Source organism: Taeniopygia guttata, chromosome 7, assembly GCF_048771995.1.
Source record: "Taeniopygia guttata chromosome 7, bTaeGut7.mat, whole genome shotgun sequence".
NCBI lineage: Eukaryota > Metazoa > Chordata > Aves > Passeriformes > Estrildidae > Taeniopygia > Taeniopygia guttata.
In genome coordinates this window covers 26,452,115-26,464,884 of record NC_133032.1, presented here as the reverse complement: position 1 = coordinate 26,464,884, position 12,770 = coordinate 26,452,115, and positions in this window count along the sequence as shown.

The following is a 12,770-nucleotide window of genomic DNA, read 5'->3' as shown; positions in this document are numbered from 1 at the left end:
ATGCTGCCAAACCTACTGGTACCAATGCTGAACTCATGCTGCACAAGCTTCCAGCTCCAGGAAAAGCATATCAATAGCTTGTCATATTTTCCTTTAAGTTTTATCAGCATCTCAGTGTCTGCAGAGTGAGAATTCACTGGTCAGCCTACATTTTACTCTATCACAGGGGTTTTTTTGTGTCTTTCCAAACAAGTGCATTTTTTGTCTTAATTTCCAGTGCCATAAAAAGGGAGAGATTTTCTAAAGTCTTCTAAAATTCATGGATGAATAGTGTACTGCACAGTAAATTCAGAACACTGTCATATGCAGGCATGTCTAGTTTCATGTCCTCCAATTTTCTCAACTATAGAATGAGGATTATTCTATGTATCACTAAAACGTTGAATTAATGAGTATCAGTCAAGTATTCTGAAAACTTGAAAATGGAGAGAGCATTCAATTAATTTCCTAATTAGTTCACCACGTGCACACTTCATGAAGTTTAACTCTGCAGAGAGGCCAGGGAGGAGGAGACAGGGAACAATGATGTTATGGTGAGCAGGGTGATATAGAATGAATGACCATTATAAGCAGATGATACTTTATCAAGTAACTAATGCTGTTGGCTATTTGTTGGGAATTGGTTTTATAAAAAATATGTAATTCAGTTTACAGATCTACTATACTAAAAATGAGCTCCTCCCCCAGTGGTACCAGTCAAGTTTGTTTGTGTCAGGATGCTGAGCCCTTAAAATCCAAGCAAGAAAAAAAAAAATTCAGGCAGTTTGGGCAGTTTGCAGGATTGACATGTCATGATTTGTCACACTGTTGACATCTAAAACATACGTTTGCACACTGTCCACATTACTGAGTGCTCCTCAGCACATAGAGCACATGAACAAAGTATTGGGGCTACCACTGTATTTTTCCTGACCTGCTTGGTTACTATATATATAGAGTACCAAAAAACTACTCACCAGCTAATATACAGTGTGTCTGACCTTACTGTAGTTCCCCCAGGAAAGAAGACCCTTGTGTAATGAGTAAAGAGGTGCTAAGTCTAGTCAGACATCACTTTCCCTGAAGGTTCTTCAGAGCCTCTCCCCACTGCACCCCTGGCAGGCGTTTGCTGTTTGCTTTCTGATATGCAACAGCTTTTTGGTGGGCAATCTGCACAGGAATTATGGGATGGAAGTGCAGCTGTTAGAGCAGTGACTGTGCAGCCATATAGCAAAGCTCATAGCTGCAGGATCAGAGGGGACAATAAGAATGTGGAGTGAGTAACAGTAACCTCTGAAATGCAAGATGCAAGCAATTTATTTTAGGTATTAAAAAAACATGGAAATTAAAGAATGTGGAGTGAGTAACCTCTGAAATGCAAGATGCAAGCCATTTATTTTAGGTATTAGAAAAACATGGAAATTAAAGAATGGCTGGAGTAGAATAATGGAAGTGACTTCACTGGCCAGGTTGAAGCAAACAGTGTGATAAAAGGAAGAAAAACAGACTAATTGATCTCAGTAGTGTTGTCAGCATGGAAGAAATAAGAAATTAAATTTCAGTAGTTAAGCATGCAGAAGAAAATAAGATATACTGCAAATAAAAAGAATCTGGTACACACTGTCCTTGTTTTCTATCTCCACTATAACTTCACAGAAGTTAAACAGAATTTTTGTTGCAGCCTTGGGGCCAACTGATAAGTATAATCTTTGCATTGGAGTCTGTGGCAGATCAGCAAATATGGGAAATGGGGTTTAACTAGCATTCCACTCAGGTCATCTCACAGAAGCAGGAGATGTGAGCAAGCTCATTGGAAAGAGAGGTCATGGATTAAAGGAAGGATTTATCTTGCTGGTAAACATTAGGCCACACTGTGGCAGGTTTTATGGACCTTGTAAGACGCTAGACACTTTCAAACATTTCTTGATCTCAGAAAAATTTCAATTCGAGGACAATTTATATTGGAAAAGAGTTCAGAAAGTCTCTTCCCTACTCTCCTGCTCCAAGCAAAGCCAGCTATGAGATCAGGCTACTCAAAGCTTTATCCAATTCCAAGGCTGAAGACTACAAAATCTCCCTGAACAACCTGTTCCACTGCTTCTCTGTCATCATCTGCATCTCCTTTTATCTTGTCTGAGAAATTAATTAATGCTTCCAGTTGCCAAATATCACCTGTATCTGTTCCTGGTTCATCCGATAGTGGCACCTTAGAATTTTTGATCCTGCTAAGGAGGTATAACTAGCTGATTTTTTTTTTTTAAATCTGTTTATATAGTATGGGCTGTGGCATTGTGAAGAGAATAAGAGGCAAGGAAGATGATGCTGTGCTATAAACTTAACCCCTCACCTTTGTTCAGGAAATCATAAAGTATTAGAGGATAGCCATGTTATGAACAGTCTCGCAGTTGGCGTATTTGAAGTCTGTAGGCTAAAAGGCTCTAGTGTAGTGCTTTTAGGAGAACCACCTGACTTCTGTACAAGCTGAAAATATTCTCACTGTCATCAGAACAAAGATTTCAATCCCCAGGGATGTTTTATGAAAGAAAAGAAGCAGCTGTACAAGCATTCCTGCCAAAATGATCAACAAAACAAAACTATCAGTAATTAGAGTACATGGCTGTATATTTTGCACTCTGAGAACTGCAGGGAGTCAAAATGAGAGCAACAGATGTGGAAGAAGCCATTAAATCATAAGGGAAATAGAAAAGGACAGCAAGATACTCCATGATAAAGATTTTTATTCATTTTGAGGTATGACTTTGTGCCCTCTGAGACAGAGGTCAGGCTGCTCCCCACCTCAGCAAATTAAAAATCAGCAACGTCATTTGGGTACCAAACCAAACAATGATAAATGTTCTTCCCACACCTAGGCACAGGGTGTGGCACTCTGATCTTTCATCAAATCTCTGTTTGCAGGAAAACAGCTTGCTAGATAAAGCTACTGCCTAGCAAGAGCCTTTCATAATGACCACTCTGCAGCTGGCCAGGTTACCCAGGAAATTTCCTCCAATGAATAATCCTTCCTGTCTGAAGTTGGCATGCTTTGTATAATTCTGTAGACACTGCAGAGTGCTCAAGGACAGAATATTGGCATGATTACACCACACTCCCTCCTCAGACATAATGCAGAATTTTCAGTCAGGATGTTGCAGCTGTTCCACCGCTGTGCAGTGCAGTGTTATGCAACAATTAAGGCCAGGAAATGGAGATTACTTCATACTAGTGCAGAGTGGGTGATGACTTTTAAATATCCTCAGAAGTAAAATTTTATTTTACAATTAAACAATAAGCAAATAAACATATGAAGCAATGGCACTGAAGTCAAGCAGAAAGTATCTTAATGATTTTCAAATATGAAGAACTGAAAGTACAATCTAATAGCAAATCACAGTAACACATGGAACATGAATTAATCAGAGCTAACTGAGTTTACCAGAAATATTTCACCCATTGGGTCATACAGAAGATGCTCCATAGGCAGTGAGAGCTACTTGATTCAAACACACTGATAAGAAACAAACCATAAAGAAATAAACAATAAAATGCTGCTAAATAATTTTGCTATGCATGAGCTCTGTTCTGAAAATCAGAAATTGGCAGATATATAATCAATAAACCTTTGCAAAAAGACCTATTTACTAGCTACAGATATATTGCAAAATCTTACTTTTGAAGATGAACTAGTTAGAAAAACCATGAACAATTGATTGTGTTAATGTCTAAGCAGAATTCCCTGCAGTTGTATCCAAGTAAAAACTCTAGTAAACGCTTCTGTGGAAAAACAATATCCTAATGCTAAAAAGCAAATGCAACAAACCTCATGGAATCCAGTTATTTTTAATTAGCCTAATGTTAGTTATGCTAATTATGTTAGTTATGCTAATTTAATTAGTCATGCTAATTAGCACAGTGAAAGCCTCAAAAGTGAAGATGATAACCAAAGCTTAGCATTGCCAACTGCCCATCTTCTGATACAAGACAACTGAGACTACACTGGCATTTGTGCAATTGCTAGAATACTGAACAGCCAGCAGTAGTGAGTACAGTGCAAGATACTGTGCCTTTTTATTGCTGCTGTTCACTTCTTAACAGGAACATTTGACCCTGCAGTGTAAGATCTATCAAATTCCTCTAAGTTCCTGACATTCTGGCCTGCCCTGCAACAGACAGTACTATAGAGCAGGTTTCAGTAGCTGTGCAACTCACTGTTCCTTTTGCACACACAGCTACAGGAAACTTAGCTTAAATTAATTCCCTTCCAACAATTATTGAATCATGAGATTTCATTCTCCTTATTTATCTGTACTCTATGACAAAAAGAAGAAATAACATTAGTGCTAAGAAAATTAGTGTATTTTAAAAATCAGCATTTCAAAACTAGGAATTACTGTGGCATTACATTTCACCAACCATGAGGAACATAAATATTTTCAGTTCTAAATATATTAAAACCTCACCACTCAGTGCTTTTTGTGTTATAAAATTAAATTTAAAAGAGGCAACAATCTATTTGGATGTCTCTTTCAACCATTTTTCCAGTTCTCATAAAGTCATAAATAATTCTCCCACGTCAAACACACAGTGTCAGTGAAGTGTCAGATCAGAAGGATAACTACTGTCAACACTGCTAGCAAACATCTTGCCAATCATCTAGCAAGTATTTCCTCATTTTTGTTCTTCATAGGGTTAGATATGCAGGCAGAATAGATGGTGCAACCTGTCATTAGAAGCTCTGCTGGGAAGAGGCTGAATACTACAAACCTCGTCTTCCTCCAATTCCCTATCTACGTGTTGGAACACAAAACCTTTACCCTCAGATTCCTCAGTTTTGTCCTCAGCATCAGATATGAGACACACTCAAACTCTGCCATGGCTGGAAACTGAATTGTTCAGTAACTAAAGTCAAATGTTCATCTTTCTTCATCAGCCACATTCATGATGCAGCCTGGTCAAAGAAAAATACCTTCCGTTTGAAAATCTAAAAGCAGCTTGAACACTGATTATACCGTCAAGATAATATATTGAGGTATACATTTAATACTGAATATGCTTGCCAAGATAAATACTAAGATATCCTGCATGGTTTTGGAGTGGAGTAGTGCCTGAAAGAAAATAGCAAACTGCGGTGGTATCAGATGCATATTTACCTCTGATTCATTACATGTGAAATTTCCTCCTTTGCTGTTCTGTTTGTACAAATTTTAATTTTGTCCAAGTGTTAACTCACCTGAGTTTAGGTTTTAATTACTTCTGTAAACTTGTAAAACTATTATTTGAGTTATCCATGATGACTTAAAAATCTTTTTCAAAACAGCATCTGGCATCCTCAGAGGTCATCAAGCCCAAGACAAAATTGTGTATCAGCAGACAAAACAGATCAGATGTGGAGCAAGAACAGCATCTCTTAAGGTATAAAGCTATTTAAAATTCTTTGTGCTTTTTATTGTTTGTTTGCAGGAGCTTTTAAGTGCTTAACATCATCTAACTTCCATATTTGTCCTTATTTGACAACATAAATACTTATGAAACATAGAATTCTGCAATATAAAGAAATGCTACTAACTAATAGAATATCTAGGATTATTATCTAATACAATAGGCTTATGTGCACATATATAAATTTGTATTTCTGTATTCACAAACTTCCACACAAATAAATTTATTCAGATGAAACCTGAAATTTGACTAGATCTAATGAAAATCCTCTGGCAGCAAGGTGTTCAAGGCTGTGCTGCTTAAATTCCCTGCAAGAAGAATGCAATAACCCAAATAGTTCTTTACCACCTAAACCTTGCTCATCTTGCTTTGTCAAGTCATTTGATTCCAATTATCTACAAGAGAAAAGCAGCAGAATTTAGCTTTGCAGAGTACTATTAATTTAAACAAGCAAGATGCAAGTCACATATCCAAGTCCTTCTATAATAAGATGACAATGACTTTGTTACAGTTTAAAATACTAAATATGAGAGTAAACAAAAAAATAAATCCTTTTTATTGTTCTTAGAACAAGAAATGCATTTCATTTCCCAGTGTCATCTGTGAAGAAAATGTTCAAATTTTGCAGTCATTCAAATAATATATTTTATTCTCCAAGGTGTTAGCTGTTTTATTAAAAAGAGGCAGAGCATTGATGGAGGAAACATACAGTCTGCTGGAGTCTAGTTTAGTGCATGATTGCAAATAAGCCTGGCAAAGTCTCCTGGCAACACTTTGTGGAAAACACAGTAAACAAATAAGTGTAAGTTACATAAACAGTAACTGAATGCTAAAGGCTTCATTTCTTAGCCAAAAATACTTCCAATGCCTCTATGTGCAGCTGAGGAGCTGTTGCATCCCTTTCAGTAGCAAACAATATATGTTAGGCTGTACTCAGTGGACATACTTAACAGAGAATTAAACATCAATTAAATACTTCAGATAAAAAGTAAAATTAAAAACAAAAAAAGCAGTTATTGTCTTCCTCTTATTTTAAAGAGATCATGACCTCCTTCTAGTTAATACCATTTTTAATCAGATACCTTAATGTAATCTCTGCAGTAGCTGTGTAAGTAATAGGGTAAATCTGATAATTGCAAGGACTATGAGGCTTCTTCATCAAGCGTAGGCCAAACCTGCTCTGCTTTAATTGTGCTGATTACTGTATAAATTCTAGAACAGTTGCAACAGGTTTATCACTTAAACTCTGCTTACCATTAAGCCAAGCACAGCCTATGACACCACCACTGTTCAGGGGCTCAGATGTAGGGTTTTCTTCCTACTGGGACAGAGAACTCAAGAACCTCTGCAGTCAAATCTTAACCATACTCTGTGTCTAAGAGTTGCTTTAAATTTTGAATTATCTTTTGAGCTCTGAACACTGTCCATAAGAGTATTGTGACCAATTCATTATCTCCTGGATATTAATTTCTCAAGATTTCATTGAAGGTGGAAACCGCAGAGAAGGCTAAGAAGATGCAAAGAAAGTTAAAAATAGTTGCCCATTTTCCCTTCTTTAGGGAGAACTTTCATCCTTTTGGACTGGAATAATTCCAGAAATGTATGTTTCTTCATAACTATTTATTGTCATGCCTCTCTGGTCTGGAGATAATCAAATGTAGTCACATCTCGTCCATGTTGCTTACAATTTTATCATTTTACTAATGGGCACACTAAATTTTCCTCCTTTATTCCATGTAAACTAACGCTGACAGGACTGTCACTTCAACCTATTGAGACCTGTAAACAACCTATAAGCAAAATTTGGCAAAGCTTGTTTATTCTAAATTCAGTATTTTTATTTCTGACTTTCACTGTTAACCAAGGTCACTACTTCTCAGTAAGTCTATCAAGTTACACTGATAATGTCATATTTATAACCTTGTAAAAAGGTTTTAAAAGTTTGCTTTAACAGTATTAACTGAGCTTACATTGTGTGTAGGCTGAGATATTAATTTACATGTATCTAGTCCTAGTTTGGGGTTGTTTTGTTTTCCAGACAGCTACTGTATTGATTTCTGAAGTGCTAAATACCAGTAACCTTCTTAAAAGAAATTTCAGAATATTAATAACAAGGATGTTACTCAAATGCTCAATGTTACAAAACTGTATGATTTATCTAGGCTACCTCTCTCACGTGTGATAATGTATGTCAGTGGCAGAAAGACCTTAATTCTATTACCTAAATTACTGTTAAATTCAGAGCCATGGTCAAAGTTTTGCTAAACATTCAGCAATTAAAATACATACCAGGAATTATGCAATGGTACCTCTCCCTCCCTTGTGGTTATTCTTGCTCTAAATGATAAATTAACATTTTAAAAATCAGCACTGAAAATACCAGGAATGCAGGCAGCATTACTGCATTTTAAGTAACTATACCAGATACAGATAAGGCAAACATTCAAAGCCTATCAGCATTTTCCTTGCTGATTTCTCTGTTCTAGTGGCTACTCCTTGAAAGAGAAGGAAATCTTTTGAAGGCTATTACACTACAAAAAATATGAGATTCTTACACCTCACAGTAGTTACAGCCTGCCCTTTTGTACTGCCATAGGCCTTTCTTTCTTGACTGCAACAGCTGTATTTATTCCAAAAACCATGTTAACGTGGGAAAGAGTATAGGATCAGTGATGGTGTTTCACAGGAGAGTATTTGGGGAAAACAGTTACATCTCAGTGATGTTTAGACTTTAAATAAAATGACAATCATTGTAAAGCTTAAGGCACAGCAACTTGCAACCAGGGAATTTTGCCTTTTTAAATTTTATGTCAACATAGCAAATAGAAATGTTTTGTTCTGTGATAACCCAAAATAAATGCTTCATGAACTCCTTCCTGTGAGATTTTCTGTCAGAGGTCACGCAGCTGTGGAATGGTCAGTCTGCTGGTCCATGAGAATTTGATCAGAATATTTTCTTCCCAGCTACTGAGATGAAGGGTCTAGGTTCCCAAGAAAGCATGAAGGTTTGAAACAGTCAACATAAAAACCGTGATAAAATTAAAATAGATACACATTTGCCATTCAGTTCAATTAGTATTTCTGCAATGAGTAGTTTTCTTACTGTGACTTCATAAAGCAAAAAAGCCCAATTTTAAATATGGAAATACTAATGCTCAGAGGTGGAATGTGAATAAAAGCCAGGACCTTCAAGTTCTTTTCCTCACCCTGACAACTCACTCAGCTTTGGCTTAGATTTCCCCTCTGTATTCATTGATCTCAGTTGGGCATTTTGAATTCTGTGGACCTGAAAGCACTTTCACCACAAAAGGATGGTGAACAAGTATAACCCTCAAGACTGAAACTTCTATTAAGGGTTCAGTTTCTTTAGGTCTCAGGTTGTTTTGACATGTGTGCAGCCTAAAACAGAAAGAATGAACTTTAAATATAAATGAAGCCCAACAAGCTGTTTGATAATAGGGCACATTAGAATTTGAAAACCTTAGTGTTTCCTCTCAAATAACTCCCATCTCCAAACCTAGAAAAACAATCTCTCTAGTGGCTCTATTTGCCCAGTAGCAGGAGCTAAGTCCAAATGTATATGACAGTGAGAACAAAGGCACAAAAAGCACATGAGAGTTACACATTTAATTAAACAACCTAGACAAGATCCTAATCGAACTGGGCATCTTAGAGCAAACATCCTTACCTTCACTCTTGCCTCAGAGAGCCTTACAAAGTTATTATACATTTCCTCCTTTCTCCAGCCTGCTCAGACATGTTCTGCTCTGCCCAAGCTCTCACTCAGCTATCTGTTGTGTGCCTATGGAACATGCTTTATGAGGCTGTAACCTATCTCAGCCAAAATTACCAAGTCCCTCATTCCAGGAGACCCATATCATGGGAGCAAAAGCAGGCTGCCTCTTCCATACTTCAGCCCATCCTGCTCAGGTCTGCTTACTCCTCTAAAATAATCTAATCTCTGGGTTTTATCTTCCAGAAAATATCAGTTGTATGTAGTATTAAACACAGTACTTACTGTCATGGGGGCACTCCCAACAGGAAAGAGAAGCAAGCCCATAATTATCACTCCAGCCTTCTCCTGACTTCCTTGTTCAGCTTCACTTACTGGGCAGTAAGTCTTCACTTGAGCGACTTCTTGACTCTTCACTCAGAGTGTTTTTGCTGCAGTTCTCTTTTCCTTTTCTCATTAGGCAGAAATATTAGCACTAATCTGATTTTATATCAAGATGCTCAATGCAAGACAATCCAAATGAGGCATCTGTTTATCCAAAGTTCCTGAGCAGTTCCAAGCCCCTCATACGCCTGCTTTTTGGTGGCACCAACAGAAGAGCTTCCAGCATCCAGGCACCAGGCTTCCATCTTCATACTGCAAACAAAATGTTTGTTTTGTAAGACACAGCACTTGATTTTTTAAGATCCCTGAACATTCCACTTCTCAAAATGTGTATCTGGAACTCTGATCCCATATTCAAAGCAGTTACTGCAGTAAACCTGTGCATTGGTTATTCAGAGCATATGAGTGACTGCCCTGCAACAGACAAACCCAAATCTCATAGTTCTGCATTTCTAAGTGAAACTAGCACTAACATGAACTTAACTCTCTTTTAAAGTCTAACAAAGTGCACAACAAATTGTTCCGCACTAAGGAAAGAAAAATTATGAAAATTAAAGGTCAAACTGTCTTCTCAACTACAGTAACATAAGACCTTGAGAAAGGCTCTCATTAGAGTTACTTCAGTTTTTATATTGAAGAACTTGGAAGAGTGAACTTGGAAAAGTCTGTTTTTAAATCCTCTCTTAATTAAATCATCAGATGAAAGACTGCTGGGAGTATTTTAGAAATAAGCTGTTTGGTTCAGCACTTTCAGAAGCTTTGAGGTATGCAATCAGATTGTAAAAACTAATGAGAGGCTGATGATCGTTCTCTGCTATTTTGACAACAGCCTTAAAATCTTCCATGTGAAAGTGATGAAATTCTGCTTTTAATCAGAAAATTAATAATTTAATACTTGTGAACTACACATATTTTTTTGTGCAAACGAGTTCTGAGATTGCTTTGACAGTGTATCAGAAGTAAAGTGCTAAAAAAAACTGACTTCAAGACCATAAAAGTGCTCAGACTTCTTCTTTTAATTGTAGTGACAGGACTTTTAAAGTAGAATGATTATAGGTTTTGCAAGGTTCCTTGTGTCATTGACAATCTAGGTACTTAACCTAAGGAAACAAACTACAAATATGCCTAGATTCCAGATATCTGGCTGTGTAAGTTAACCTAACTACCTTCAAATCCTGATGTCTCAACTGTGAAATTAACACAGATTGATTGATGTTACAAATCAGAATCTACTTATTTGGATTATGATGATATAGTATGTGAATACAAAATAACCTAGTATGAGAACTGAGGATGCTCCAAAACAGACAAAAACCTACATAAATACAATATCCTCTGACTGCGCTGCTCTCTCCTCTTAAGAGACTTCATCCACCTGTCTTACATGGCTGGCCCCACTCTTTCCTTGACTGTCTGAGCAGCCAGCACAGCTTCAGCTTGCTCTCTTGTGGCCAGCATTAGAGCTACAATTATCCTGGCGCTATTCCCCTCCAAGCACCTCTGTGAAAGTTTCCTCAGAGTCACTTACAGCTCATAAACCACTCAGAGTTGAACCCACAATTGATTATGGTGGCTTAACATGTTCCCAAGCATCAGCTGAGAGATACAGAATTGAGTGCATGAGGATTTCCAGCCCACAGCAAAAACCAGGGAAACTTTGAGGCTGCTAAGCCTCTAAGGCAGTATCAGTCCTACCCTGTGCCTCTCACAGCTGGAAAATCCTCTGACACAAATATACTGTCAACATCATGAATAGAGGTCTCCAAGACTTGACAGTGTTGTCACAAGGATGGCCTCACCTCTTCAGCATGGTTTTAGCAGCAGCCTTTTGGAGCTTGAGCTTGGTTATTTAAAGGTTACTGTTTTGGCCATGCATTTGCTAACAGGTCACTGCAACTTCAGAGATTTTCTGGCATCAGTAACTACTTCTGGTTTTTAGCTGTTTATATGACTTGTTGGGTAATTTCTGGGGTTTTTTTTATATTTTTAAAGATGACAGATACTGAAAGGTGAGGGCTTTAAAAGACTGAAATATTCTTTGATACTTTATTAACATTGTGTCAGGCGTTATTAACCTCCAGAAACAGTTTTATGCTAGTAAAAGAAAAATAGTTTAGAGCACCAGAGGTGGCACAAGTGCACAGACACAAGCAGAATGACCAGAGAGGTATCACTGAATGACATTTCCCGCTTAGCTGTCAGCCAGATGAGTCCAAGTGCCCTCCCCAGCTCTCAGGAAAACATTGCAGCCACATTGCAACACCAGAACTGCAGCAGCCCTGAAACAAGCTTGAAGATACTGCTCTGCACAGGGAGTGAAAAGGTGCCAACGTTTCCCTTTGCTGACTTGCAAACACAGCGGGTCTTTTAGTGGGTTTGACTGTAATTTCAGGAGTGATTTTGTGACATGAATTCACTCATTTTAAAAGGAACTGTCAAAAGCCCACTCCATATCAGTAAAAGAATCACTAAAACTATTCCACATTTGCTATTATGCCTCAAAACCATTATCATTACTCTTCTGAAACAGTCAATAACACTGAGTGATCAGGTTTTGATTAATAAACATTAACAGCATTTATTACTGAACATAAAAAGGATAATCAGTACAGAAATTATACTTTGGCTACTGTGTTACTTGATCATCAACCTTTGTAACACATGAACAACAAATAAAACTTGGGCAGCAGAGGGTTGGAAGTTACTCAGATTAAACACATTACTCACTAGAACAACCAGTGACAAACTACAAAGCACACTGAGCAATAGCACCAAAACTGATCTATGTGACCCAGATATGCGAATTTCTTCTAGAAGTCAAAGGACAAGCCCCAGGACCATTCCACCCCCTGGGTAACAACTCCCCATCAGCTTCAGCTGCTCTGCTTTGGAACAGCTGGAATCACAGCAGCACTGTGCACTGCTGAGACAAACAGATCAGCTCCCTCACCTGTCCCCCACACCAGCCGTGGTGAGGCAAGGCTGGAGGCACAAGTGTGTGCTCAAAGGTGGGGGGAAGAGCAGGACTGACCTTTCAGGCAAGTGTAACCTCAGTTTCTCTTTCTGTTAAAGGCGAATAAGCACAACTTTTGCAAGTTAGTGCATTCCCAAATATTCCTATAGCCAAATTGTTTTTCTTCATCCTTCTGCTAGGAGCCAAAATCTTTGTTCTTCCTATACTGCTTCCAAACATTTTGATCAACATCACAGATATTCCAACCAAGCTCATGAATACAAC